This window comes from Egretta garzetta, unplaced genomic scaffold (assembly GCF_000687185.1).
Source record: "Egretta garzetta isolate BGI_Z169 unplaced genomic scaffold, ASM68718v1 scaffold161, whole genome shotgun sequence".
NCBI lineage: Eukaryota > Metazoa > Chordata > Aves > Pelecaniformes > Ardeidae > Egretta > Egretta garzetta.
In genome coordinates, this window is record NW_009258754.1 from 4,713,720 (window position 1) to 4,727,969 (window position 14,250).

The following is a 14,250-nucleotide window of genomic DNA, read 5'->3' on the forward strand; positions in this document are numbered from 1 at the left end:
AAGAGCAGAAAACAAAAGGCTCAGAGATTGCAATGTACTGCATGGACCTCTGTGTTGCAGAGTCCGCTCTGCCCGGCAGAAACCAGGTGTCTAAGCCTCCTCCTCCTCCTCCGAGCTACAGCGGGACCCTGAGCAGCAGTTCACAGAGAGTGCAAGAGAATGAAACAAAGCGATGTTACCTGAGGTTTAGTGCCACAAAATCAGCAGCGGGTCAATCAGCAGGGCACATGGGGGGTGGGCATCCCAGCCAGGAGGAGCAGGGGCAGCTGGGGCCAGAGAACAGGCACAGGCTGCTTGCACAGGACAGGCGGTACTTGAAGGTTTCTATAGCACCTCCTCCTCCTGCATAGGGGAAGATTTCATATCAGTTTGGTCTTGAATGTCAACCTGCTGACCAAATATACTGTGGCAATACTTTCCAGTGATGTCTAGAACCTCATCATTCATTGCTTTCTAAAATGGTGTGTTCAACAGCTAGCAGTGGTACTCAGCAACTGTGGATTTGAAATGCTGTGTTGAAACCTAAGCTAAGCAAGGCCAGGAAGATGTGATATCTGGTATCATGCAGGTGGAGGTGCAGGGCCCTCCCGCTGAGTGCTGAATTGAATCATGCTTGCACAGTTCTGGACAGGGAGGTGGGCACACCGAGCATCTTGGCACATAGCATAGGCTCTCTCTAGGCTGGAGAAGGTCTCCCCAGCTCTCCTCAAATGGAGGCTGCTGCACCTAGACGGCCCCTTGGGATGGGTTTGGTGCCTGGGGCAGGTATGGAGCAGGAGATGGCCACAATGGGGCCAGCAGCAGGGCTCCAGCCTGCTCTTCTGTTTGAGCACAGGCACAGCCAAAGCACCAGAGAGCTTCAGGCTGGCAATTGAACCAAGGCTTTGGCATCTCATGTGGGTGGCAAAGACCCTCAATTGTCGGACCCTGCCTTGGCAGAAGGGGCAGGGGGAGAGTGAGCTGTAAACTCCAAAGGGCTCAGCAATGGGCTATTTAATCAGCATGCAATATAGCTGGTGGGGAATTGTCTCGCTGCCCACTTACCCTTAGTACCTGACGAGCTGTAACACTTTTACATTGCAGCGATGCTAATGGTGGTTGGATGCTCATAAAATAGCACAATGGGTACTCCACTGGCTACTAAAATGCATAAGATGTGAGAGAAGAGAAACCTGCTGACTTGAGCTCGAGGTGACAGTGTGCAGGCACTGGTGTGGTGAGTGAAGGATGGTAGGATGTCGATGTGGCCCTGGTGTCCCTGGCTCGGGAGGCACAAGGTGGCATCAAGCAGAGGAAGCGCTGCAGCCCAGCTGTCCATCAGGGCTGTGCAGGGGAGAGGACACAACAGCAAATCCTGAAGACCCGCTCCCTCTGCTCTGCCACAAGGCTTACCCACCTTGCAGCCACCCTATAACCAGGGAGACGCGCATGCCGATCACAGCCCTCAGGAGGCAACCAGGCATCCAAAGCCCCCAGGTTTTTTTTGTCACAGGAGACAAACCACCAATGCATAAGGTAGGAGCCATGTAAAATGTCTCTGAACCACATGCTGATAAGACCCTCAGATACCATCTGGCATTTGTGAGGTGCTGTGGCAGAAGAGGGCAGGGAAGTGTGCTGATACGAAACTCTGCAGTGGCTCTTTGGGTCACAGCACAGAAGAGAGACTGGAGGGTCTCTGCAGGTGTTTAAGGCCAGAAAAGACATATGTGAAGAGAGCCACAAAGGAAAGGCTGTGGGAGCTGTTTGCCTATGGTAGCTGCAGCTACAGAGACTCATGCTGCAAGTTATTTTTGAGTGGGTGCCCAGGGTGATGGCCTTGTTCACAGAATGGATGAGGTTGGAAGGGACCTCTGGAGTTTTAATCCAACCCCTTGCTCAGAGCAAGTTGCCCAGGGCTACCTCCATAAATTCTCTGGGCAACCTGTTCCAGTGTTTGATAATCCTGAGAGTAAATATTTTTTATATGTTTAAATGGACTTTCCTCTATTTCAGGTTGTGCCCATGGTCCTCTCACCATGACCGCTGAGAAGAGCTCCGTCTTCTTTGCTCCATCCCACTGGCTGTTTTTACACATGGATAAGATCCTTGCAAGCCTTCTCTTCTCCAGGCTGAACAGTCCCAGCTCTCTCAGCCTCTCCTCTTATAAGAGACGCTACTGTCCCTTAATCATCTCTGTGGCCCTTCTCTGGACCTGCCCCAGTAAGTCCATGTCTTTCTTGTACTGGGGAGCCCTGCACTGGACACAGCACTCCAGATGTGTCTCACCACTGCTAGGTAGAGGGGAAAGATCACCTCCCTTGACCTTCTGGCAACACTCATCCTAATACAGCTCATGATGCTGTTGCCTGCCTTTGCTTCAACAGTGCATTGCCAGCTCATGGTCAGCTTCATTTCCACCAGGATCCCATGTCCTTCTCTGCAGAGCTGCTTTCCAGCAGGTCAACCCCAGCCTCTACTGGTGCCTGGTGTTGTTCCTCCCCAGGTGCAGGACCTGTCACTTCCCCTGGTTGAACCTCATGAGGTTCCTGTCGGCCCATTTCTCCAGCCTGTCAAGGTGCCTCTGAACGGTGGCACAACCCTCTGGTGTATCAGCCACTCCCCTCAGTTTCGTACAATCTGCAGATTTGCCAAGGGTGCACTCTGTCCTAGCACCATGCCATTATTGTTTGGCATCTTCATTGTTTGCCCCAGTCTTGACTTCTAAGGGACTCCACTAGGGACTGGCCTCCTGCTGGACTTCATGCTGCTAATCACAGCCTTGGGCCTTGGCAGTTCAGCAGTTTTCAGTCCACCTTGCTGTCCATTTATCTAGACCATACTTCATCAGTCTGTCTATGAGGCTATTATGGGAGACAGCAAGGCTCTCGACACTAAAGTTGAGATAAACAACATACACTGCTCTCAATTCATCCACCAAGCAAAGTCATCTCTTCAGAGGCCGCTATCAAGTTGGTCAGACAAGATTTTGTAAATCCAATCACCTTCTTGTCCTTAGTATGCTTTTAAATCGTTTCCAGGACTTCATCCATCTCCTTCCCAGGGATGAAGGTGAGACCAACTGTGCTGTTGTCCTCTGGATGCTCCTTCCTGCCTTTCCTGAAGATACAGGTGATGTTTGAGCAAGTCAGCAGTGTTAAAGCGAAGAGCACACTGTGAGTGCCAGCCCACATGCTGTCCTGGCTGTAAAAAGAGAGGAGATGAGTAGCAGTAGAAAATTACTTTGGGCAGGGAAAAGAAAATGAGTGGGTTAAGCTTTCCTATGGAAGATGCCAGCTCTAACTTTATCTGCTACTGTCCAAAAATCTGGGTATAGTGCCTGGGACAGGAGCAGTTTCAAATAGAAATGCTGCACCGAGTGTGCTTGCTGCAGCCCCTTGAAGCTGCAGCGAGGATGTACTGATGGAGGGGAAGCAGAAAGGCAGGGACACCCATCTTCCAAATGGGTAGACAAGGTTTTGAACTATGAAATGCGAAGTGCACAAAAGCCACAGGCTAATGGGGAAAGGAGCAGACACCTCCCTGGGGCTTTGTGAGGTGTGATGCTTTGGGGCGGCAGTATGCTTCGGTGTCTGATGGTGTGGTATAATGGAAATGATGCAGTGGCAACCATCAAAGCACGGTGGTTTTCCTTCCAGGGGAGACTTGTCGGTAAGTGTGTTTGTGTCCGCAGAGTGTGAGACAGCGATGAGATGAGTCACACGGGTGTCAGCTCTGCAGACATGGAGCTGTCAGCCCCAGGAGCCAGGCTGTGCCTCCCTGAGAGCCCGCTGCCAGGGTGTCGCACCCACGGCCCCACCGCAACAGGGCCAGACACCCACTGTGGGGAGAGGCTGATCCCTTGCCACGGCTGTGCAGGTGAGCTGTCACCCAGGCCAAGTGAGGGAGCCGGAGCTTGTAGAACCCCTGCACCCTCCCGGAACAGCTGTTGCACACCCCATTGCAGGGGCACTTGTGCAACAGTGGGGCACCAGGGTGGGAAAAGGAAACATCATTGGGTGCTCCTGTGGGGCTGGGCAAGGTGGCAGCTCAGCCCCACGCACGGCCTGTGTGAGCTGCCAGGGTGGCCCACACGGGCAGGGTGCCAGGTGGGGGACACACAGATGGCATCACAGGAGCAGTGGAAGGGGCTGAGCGTGGCCTGTGCAACGTTGAGGCAGAGCTCCTATGTGAAACACACCAGGCAGTTGTGAAGGTGTTTCAGATCAGGTTTGCCCACGGTGTACATGTGCAGTGTTATTGCCCCGGTGTGTCTCATCTCATCCTTTCCCCTCCTCCTCTTCATCACAGCTCAGCTCACTTTCCAATCCTTCCTGTCACTTAAATGGACCCAAATACCTTCATGTAAGGGTGCTTCTGTTTCACACTGTTGTGTGTGCCCCTGACACTGACATAAGCCTTCCCAGGGCAGTCCTCTGCACTGGCAGCACAGCAAATTACCGTGTTGAAAAGTGTCTAATGAGTCACAGGAAACACCCAGGTTGGCACATACACAATTCTGCAAACATATCCTGCTGTTTCAGGTAGTTCTAGACAAGTGAAACCAGTCTGCAGAGAGCAGGTTGCCCCTGTGCATACTGACACCGCTGTATTTACCAAGGCAGCCGTGCCCACTGTCTGTCACTCTCAAAGAGGTCCCCTCCATGGCAATGTGGGCATAAGAGCTTCAGTTCCTCCTGCTCCCTGTGTTGGTGGTGAAAGAGAAGCCCTCAGCCCTGGCTGTCTCCACGCTAGTGGGGCCCATGGTCACCATGGTGTCCGAGCTCAGTGACGAACCCTGCCATGCAAGGTAGGTAGACAACAACAAGGTGGTTGTCTCACTGCATGGCAGGGGCCAGGGAGCTCCTGTAGGATGGTGTGGCCCCTGTGCTGCTGCTTGTAGGGCACAGAGGTCGCCCAGGGGCAGGGCCTGAACGCAGTTTGGGGCAGCCTGTGGAAGAAGAAACCCTGTCCATAGCCTATGTCATCATTGAGCAAGCTCTGTGAGCAGGGTCCAGCCAAGCTCTGTCATCCATGAACAGGTCTTAGGAGGCCAGATGGGAGACGAGATGGCTGAGCAGGCATCCTTCCATCCCTGAGAGACAGAGATGGGGTGGGTGCTGCGGTGCAAAATCAAGATGTGAAGGGACATGCACCTCTCGCTGGCCTTGCTGCCAGCAGGACAGATTGCCTAGCCTCCACTAGGTGATGTAGAAAGCCCTGAGTGGGTCCCACAGATGGAGAGAGATGGTTTGGTGAGCCCCCCTCAGAGAGAGACAGCAGGGTGTTGCAGGTCACCTGTCCTAGCACTGAGCCCCAAGGACTGGCTGAGGTAGGTGGAGTGGGATCCATCCCTGGCCGGACTCACATGCACTACTTCCTGTCCAGGAGCTCTGCCCCCCTCATGGACTGGGGAGAGTGGGGTGTCCCCCAGGGGACTGACCCTACCACCCTATGCTGGGTGGGTGGCAGCATTTATGGGTTTGGGTTGCAGGGCACAGCCTTTGGCAAGCCGAGGAAGGAGATGAACTTCTCCAGAGATGGTGCCTGTGATGGCATTGGCGCTGCCTCACGTGCCACCACAAGCATGCAGGAGGCTGCAGTCAGTGGTGAGGACTAAGAAGGTGGTGGCTGCCAGTGCCAGAAGGAGATTGAATTCAGCCCATGGAGGAGAAGGGAAGGAAGAGTGTTTCATGGCAGAGGGCTGGAGGTGCAGGTGAGCAGCAGCTAATTTGGAGGTGATGGCATAGGAGAGAGCCACAAAGAGGGATGTAGGTCAGGAGGGTGAGGTGGCTGGGGGAGAAGACCATGGGTGTGGGGACAGAGCTGGAGACAGGCTGGCCTTATGGTCAGGACTGATGTGCTCCACCCTGTGCAAAGGCTGGAAGTGGCCAGAGGACCCAAGGATATGGCAGGAGAGGACCTCTTGGATGGTGGTAGGCAAATAGCACTGGGAGAAGGTAGGGCTGTGCCAGTAAGGCCACTGGCCCTTGCCTGCAAACAGGGTGTCAAGCCTGGACACAGGGCTTCATTCCTCCAAGGAAGACAAGAGAAGGCTGTGCGTGCCAGGTCCTCATGAGGACCTGTATATTTTCCTGGCATTTTTCACCAGTCTTCTACCAAATATCTCAGTGATGTATGATGCTAAACTCGCACAGATTACATCTGTTTGCATTTTGCTAAAATATAGCACACTAAGCAGGACTAGATGCGATTTTGGTTGTGCTGTGAAATGGGGAATGCCTACATGGGATGCTGCAAACCTTCATGAGACAGCCTGGGTAACCCTTGAAGGTGCACCTTTTCCATGGCAGCACAGAAAAAACACTCTTAAATTGGGTTTTGTTGTTTTGTGTTTTGGGTTTTGTTTTTTTTTTTTCCTTCCCATTCCTCAACCATGAACATCTCTTTCCTACATTATCAATATGAAAGGTTACTTTGCTGTGCAATCCTTTGGGTGTGGAGGGTCTTCACTTTATTAAAATTTCAATTTCAAAGGTTAATTTATTTACAATTTATGCTCACATGTTCAAGGAGGAGGAAAACAAAGCTGATATAAGGATAGCATTGTTTATAAAGCTGGCCATGCTTTATTCAAGGGCCAGCTGCAGCAATACCCCATTTGTACTATGCTGTAAAAATACATCATACAGGTGCCTCTGTTTTGAATGAATTTTGCCTATGACCTGCACACATGCTGGAATGGATCATTAGTGCTCTTCAGGCTGTATACCAGCCTAGTCAGCCTTGTTAATGTTGATGCTATAGCCATATATCATTGATTTCTTGAGGTGAAAAAAACCTTTTGCTCTTATGTAAATATAAGAACCATTTTGTTTCTGAGTGTCCTGCACCTGGGTGGAGACACCTGATGTTTCAAGAGCTCCAGCAGACTTTTTATCCCTTTCTCTCAACCACAAGACACACACACACACACAAAATACTGTTTTTTTGCTAATGGGAAGCAACAGAGGAGAGCAGCGGGTAGGTCTTGTAATTGCAACACATACTTGCCTGACCTTGTCCTGCTCCCAGGAGAACAAATCAGTTTATCCTCTGCTTTCACCAGCTGGTCAGTGATTTGCCCATAGTTCTCCTTCCCATTTCTACATTTGAATAAAGGCGCTTTCAGACCAGGAGGTGCAATCACTCCTGCAATGTAGCATATCCAAGTGTTAGAGGCTTTTGCTTATGTTTTTGGACTTTGCCCATGGAACTTTTTTGTTCCTGGTCTTCTAAGCATTACTGTCATAGACTAGGTTGAAATGTATCTACACTGATTTCCTGAAAAGTGTGCTTAAAAGTTGCTGCCCTTCAGCCCCCGTGCTTGTTTTTCCACTTGTCTTCTAAGCGACATTCCACCTTGGTTTTTTTTATAAATGAGGATGAGAACATGCAGTTTAGCTGAGAGGTTTTCCTCTACAGGAAAGACTCCATTGCCCCATGTGGTGGCATTTTCTATAGGACATACAAGAAAGCCTCACTCAGCCCTTGCCCCTGCATTTGGCCCTGCTCTCTACACCAGCTAATGGGGATCTGGGGGGGCTGCTGCCCTGTTCCAAGTGCAGGCGTGGCTCATCAGCACATCGTCAGCCTTTTTAGGTACTGAGGTGCTTGGTGGCTCCACCACAACACCACTCAAGACTGTGAGCTAACAGTGCACTGTGCACCCACTGGCATACAAAATGGAACAGATAGCAGAAACAGCATGGAAAAAAGTCAAAAGATAATGATATAGGGTCATTTTTCTCATTTTCAAAGTCACTACTCAGGATCCTGTGTCCTCAAGTGATGCTGCCTTGGTGGACAAATGGCCATAACCTGCCATACAGACCCAATACGTCATTAAACTGTGAAACTTTTGCTACAGGAGGCCAGAGGCAGCAAAGCAGCCAGAGGGTTCAAAGAGGGGTGGGGGAGGGGGTGGCAGTTTTCCATAAACATACATTTTTCAGAATGAAAATGATCCTATCTTTTAAGAAGTAGCAATGAATCAGCAAAGGAGCAATGACAAATTAGATTCAAATCCATCTTGCATCATTTGTGAAAAGCGATTCAAATCCATCTGTGCCAAAAAGCTGCTGTTTTATCACAGATCTCAAACATTTGTGAGCAAATGTTTCATCTGATCTGTTTCCATTTCCTGAAAAGGAAAACAAATTTAGGAATACAGCTCATTAATAAGTTTAACAAATGAAATTTTAGGAATAACTCATTCAGCCTTTGATTCAGTATTTTCAGAAGGTCAATGAGCTAACTGACTCTAGAGAGGAAGCTTAAACAGGGCTTATTAGTGTCAAGGAGTTATATTTTAATCTCTTCTTCATTACTGTGTACCAGATAGATAACCACACATGATTCTGCTGGAGAGGTGAGCCATGCACAGGAAGGTAGCAGATAAGGATAAAAATTGCAGAACTGCATGAAAAAGCATAACGCAGTGTGGCAGCCTTGTTAGTGATACGGCAGCAATGGCTGATAAAGAGGCCGTGTCACAACATCTTGTAGGGTTGCTGCCCACACATGGAGCCGCTGCACTGGCACCGGCCACTGCTGCTCAGCAGTGCTTGGGCTGGTGTCCTCAGGGGGCTGCACTGAATAGGAGGTGGAAACCCAGCAAAGACCATTTGGTGGAGGGTCCTTAAAGCACCAACGGCCAGGGACACTGGAGCACCCACCACCAGGTCAGACTGGCACGGAGGAGTTGCTGAATGGCAATCTCCACTTGGTCCTCCAAAGACCACAGGTGACCTTCACCAGACCAGTGCCACCACAAAACCCAACATGTGAAGCCCTGCCTGGCCTCAAGCCCACCATCAGTTTCTGACCCATAAGTGAGGCACGCTCTTTATCCCTCCTGCACAAACAGACAGGTAACATTACAAAACACAAGCACTGTAAGCACCTGGCTTAGCTCCAGCAAAGAGCAATGTCTTGCCAAGGATTAAGTGGCTAAATACTTGTTTCTGATCAGAGGTACACCAGCTCCACAAACAACATCACATGGTTCCAAAGCACCGGGGCTGGAGGGCATGGCAGCTAATGATGACAAATGGGATTTTTCCCTCCTGTGTGTGCTACTGAGCATTCGATATAATTAAACTGTACAATTGGAATAACGGGATTTAAAGCAAATGCCGCTACCCCAAGCCTGCTGGGTGGTGTGAGCATCTGTTGGTGCATTTATAGAAAATGTAATATGTCGGTGATTGGATTGATTGGTAATCTTTGCAGGACTGCCGTTTAGATTAAAAAAAATAAGGTGTTGATGTTTGCTTTGCTTTTCAGGACAGGAAAGCATATGAGTATACTGATAAATGTCAACATTTCCTTTTCCTGGAGCTGTGCTGACGTATTACACGCAGAGAATACAATAGAAGAGAAAGAATATGAACTTGGCCGACAAGCACATACTCTGGAAGACGGGCATACTTCCACCTTGCATGGACACAAAGCAAGGAAAATGTGATTTGGGAAGTTAGCTCCAGGCTCTGCCACTGGACTGTGCCACAGTCTGCCATAGACTGCCACAATTTAATTCTGAGCTTGGACATCTTGCCATCTCACAGTTAAAACGTGTGAGGGAGTGGAGCTCAAAGCAATGTGCCCACAGAGAGCCACTGATTTTCACCAAGGCATTTGCACTCTTACTCATACACTCTGTGTCACCCACCTACTCCGTCACTGGTGAGAATTTAACGCAATGCGACACTTTTAAAAACCCCTGCCCTCGTCCCACAGCCAGCCTTTTGTCCCGAGGCCTGGAAAATGCGACAGTTTTGCCAGCATACGCAGGCCCTCCACAGGCCTCCCACTTGAAGACCTCCATGTTTTCTAGAAAAGATGAAACAAAACTTAGGCAGGAAATTTCGCCAAAAAGAGACCAAAGTGCCAAAAAGGCACTGAGTGAGCATGGGGCTGCGGAGAACAGTGAGCTGTGGGCATCGGGGGGCACATGAGGAAAGGAAACCCAAGAAACCCATAACGTTGTGTTGGATCCCATTTAACTCTGAAATTCATTTGGTGGGTGGGGCTTTGTCTGCTTTGCTCCCTGACTTTTCATCTATGCGACAGCCTTTCAGCACAGCTTCCTACTCAGGAAAGCAGCAACTTTCCCCACAGCTCCCTTGTGCAAAGATCTACTGTAGTGCATTTTCCAGATGCTAGCGATACAGACCCCCAGCCTGCAGGTAAATAACACACACACACACACACACCCCGCCCCTTATGAATTCAATGCCATCTTCTGCCTATTCAGGACTGAGTTTTACTTGGTGTTAGTCAAGCGACTTCTAGACTTGCCCAAGTTTTTTTGTTGTAATAGTCTCAACAGCCTCTTATTTAGGTGCCCCCTTTACGTCTCCAAGTTTTAATGGTTTAAAATACTAACTTATCACAATATTGGTGTTTTTTGCAGAATTAAAGGCCTTCTGTGAGGTCAGCAGGAGCCGATGGGACAGTCAAGGGCACCCAATGCTCACCTGCAGGTGAAACAGAACTTGGTAATGCACATCCCCGCTAAAGGTAAGTCCTCAAGTCTCCAGGAAACATCATAGGTATCTATAGATAGAGAGCAAACCCGTGAACACTTGGGTCATGCTGCAGCAGGAACGTCCGAGGACACACGTGCTGCTGCAAGTTGCTGATGTGACCAGATAATTGCTTCTTTCCATCAAATCACAGCCCCTCATTCACGCCTTATTCATTTCACTGCATCAGCAGCTTTTTGGCATTTCAACTACAATGTGCAGTCACTCTACTAACCATGGCCCTGAGCACAGTACAGTGTCTCACACATGGATGAACTCTCTCATCTAGTACTTCTCTCCTCCTTGAAGTAAAAGGTCAAGGAAAAATCAAGTTCTGCTGCTGCTATTACCAGAAGGCATACAACAGTCAGCTGTGATATTTATTTTTTGCACCCTAGACCCTTAGCTTTGAAAACTTGAACATACAGGAAATAATTCTCCGTGAATTACATTCTTTTTTAAAGCAATTTTCTACTTTGCTACAAGGTGGCAGGGTTAAAAATTAGTTTTATTGAAAGTCTGCGGTGCTAAAACACAGTTACTATTAACATGCCCACACCCCTAGTCACCATAGGAAGATGGATGTCCATCCTAGGTGACTGTGAGCACCTACCTGTCCATCTTAGCCATGTAAACCAGCATATATTCAGCGAGATGCTCCTCAGCAGTGACACCATGGTGGGGTCTTACTGCATGGGCCCTGCACACTGCTGAAGGGGCACCAACCACACAAATGGGCTTTCCTTCAGCACGAGCAATCCCATGCTCTGTGCTGAGGAACTGTCAGCAGCAAACAAACCAGGGTGAGGATGGAGGGGGGCTCTTGGTACAGAAAGATGGGAAAGCTGCACAGGCACCCCAGCACCAACCCTGCCCCAAGCCCTCCCACCCTCGTACCCCACACCGCTGCAACCCCCTGCCCCACAGCCCCCTGCATCCGTTAATCGTTTGGTTTTTTTTTTTTTTTTTTCCATTGCCAAACTGTAGTTTCCCAGAAAATTGCTTCCTGTTACTGTTGCTAAAAGTTAATGCACAGGTAGGGGGCTCCAGGCTGCCTTTGAGCAGCAGAGGACTGCTCTCCCCAGCAGAAACCACTGCTCCAGGAGAAGCCTTCTTCTCCAGGACTATTCCGACCACACTTTTTCCTTTGACCTCTCCAAATTCATGCACCTCACACCAAACACAGGCTGCATTTTTGTTCCCTCCTATACTAGCATAACTCCAGAGTGACACTTTAACAGATGGCCAGACTTAGATCCTCATACAGAAATACCTGGTGCCAGCAAAACCATGTCCTCTGCTTGAAGAGGGAAGAAGCAATTTGCTCAACTTGCTTATGTGCTCAATTAAAAAAGTTGTGGTTCCTCCTTCCCTTTCCACTCAAAGACATTCGTTTCACTGACCTCTCTGCTTGATTTGCTTTCCTGATTTCTGATCATTGCCTTGCTTTTCCTTACAACAGCAATCGATCTTCATTTTGCTTGCAGTCTATTTTGCAGTGGTTCTGTGGGGAATTAATACTACCATTTTTCTAACTGTCCTGTTGGATGCTATAAGAACGCAGGTCACCAGAAGGCCATATTCAGGGGAAAACAGTGCCTGACCTAGGTGTTTGAAGGTCGTTGTTTAACTTTGTGTCATCACCTGCAGCTTAGACAAAATCTTTAATTGTGAGAGTGTACCCTCTCCAAAAGTTGGATTAGCCTAATCTGTGTGGACAGATACTTAGAAGAGCGACGGTTCCTCTTGACATTTGGGTAAGTACTGCTCCCGCAGCCTCAAGCCCTTCTCTGGGGAAAGGCTCAGCCCATATCTAAGAGGCAGGCAATCATCCGTACCAATGCTGGAGCACCTGATGTCCTAAACCCAGTCAGGCCTATTTTTAGGTCCTACACATACACTGTAGAAGTAACTCCTACCTAAAACAACTTGGAGTTTAAAATCCCCAGTTCTGAAAACTGCCCCGCTGGCATCACCAGCCATAACACAGCACAAGCAGCTCTCCCAGCCAGCAGCGCCCAACATTGTGCACGTGCCCAAGGCCATGCCACGTGATGAGCCCAACCCTGGCACAGCCGGTGGCACCACCAATGTGTCGGCACCCAGGACAGAGCTTTTGCTGGGTTCTTTTTGCTATCTCAGGATAGGTCTTTTGCAACCAGCATGCTGTACTTAAAGTCTGCAACGCCAGAGTTTACAGCCCAGGGTCTTGTCTTGTTGAATTAATACCCATGCAGTTTTTCCAACCCAATGGGAGTCCATCGTGGTACTTGCGGTGTGCGAACCTTCTTGCTTACAGCTAGGGAACAGACATAAATTAATAAAGCTTTGCTGTCATGATCTGCTTGCGCGAGCAGGGGCTGGCGGGGTAGTCCAGCATGGAGAAGAGACGGTTTCCCTGAGCACAAGCCCAGCCCCGCAGCAGCTGAGCTGCACTGCTGAGGAGATGGCAAAGGCTGGTGTAGTGCAGGGAGGGGGAAACCAGAAACTGCGGGTTTATAACCCCAGCAAATAAGGACATTTCCCTATAGCTGCTGAGGCCCTCTTCAGCTCTTTGAACAAACCCCCCCCCAAAGCCACAATTAGTGTTCTTTCTTACAGGAAGGGCTTCTCACCTTCACACTCTTTGGCATGTCTGGTGGGTTTGTGCCCTTGCTGAAGCTTGTCTTTGGTACCTTGAGCTGAAGTGCTTTGTTGACACCAAGGTTAAATTTGTCTGAGGGAACAGAGGCTCAAATTAATGCTAACGCAGCCAAAGAGGGGAAACTGGCTAATTTGAGATGCTAAGGTGTGTCTGGCAGATGGTCCCATCAACACTACAAATACCAGGTGTGAAAAACTCCAGGCTCTGGGAAAAAACAGCCTTCTGGTTTGACCTGTTTGAACCAGTCATTTATCAGAGTAGCGAGTGTCACATCTTGAAAGCAAGGCTCCTCTGGTGCAGCTGACGGCAGGATGCCCCAGCTCTGTTGTGCCATTTACCTGTAAGAAAAATGACACCTTCAGGCCGTCCTGCAGCAGGGATGTATGGCTCTCATGCATGAACCACGATTTTTCTATATTTCCTATCCTGCCAGGCTTGCAGCAATATCGCAGCTCTCTAGTACAGTAAAGGGTATTATCTGCCAGCCATTTTACAGCTATAAGACTTCAAATGTACTTTATCTGACAGAGGCTTATAGACCATAATACACACAGGCTTTTCCACTGACTCCCTTTCCTGGCAGCCCTGGGTGCCACTCCCAGGGGTGGCTATATATCTATATATCTAACTCCCTGATTTCAAGAAAATATCATAACAGAGTGGTGCATGCAGGCAGATGGTGCATTTCCAGAGACAGACAGACAGACAGACACACACACACACACCACCCACCGATGCCTCTGCTACGCCCTGGTGATCCCTGAGCCTCTGGGAAGCCTGGCCCTGCAGATGCTGCATGCTGCCCAGGCAAGTCCAGCTGCAAAGCAGGCAGAATGACACTGAACCTGGCCGTAGGGGGACAAGGTCCTTGGATCCTGCAGTGAAGGGTGGCAAAGTGGCATGGGAGGACCAGATAAAGCCACTGGGGATGGGTATGAAAAACAACTGAAACTGCAACTCAGTGCACACCCAGCAAGCACTTGGGGACCCTGCCTGTGCATTCCCCGTGCACACACAGCACCCCCTCCTGTTCGGAGCTGCTGACTGAGCGTACTCTGTCGATGGCATCAGTGTCACCACACAGCTAGTATCGAGGAG

General features: G+C 49.6%; 1 long non-coding RNA gene across 3 annotated transcripts; it reads right to left on the bottom strand.

Moving 5' to 3' along the window:
• Positions 1-2,541: 2,541 nt before the first annotated feature.
• On the bottom strand, positions 2,542-14,244 carry LOC118451694. 3 transcript variants are annotated; one of them, XR_004841216.1, is made up of 3 exons: positions 13,124-14,244; positions 9,653-12,807; positions 2,542-3,183 (listed from the first exon to the last, which is right to left on the bottom strand). It is a non-coding gene; the product is annotated as an uncharacterized LOC118451694 (long non-coding RNA). The 3 variants fall into 3 exon arrangements; XR_004841215.1 differs by having other exon boundaries at positions 9,653-10,539; positions 10,744-14,244; XR_004841214.1 differs by having other exon boundaries at positions 9,653-9,813; positions 10,461-14,244.
• Between the last annotated feature and the right edge of the window lie 6 nt (positions 14,245-14,250).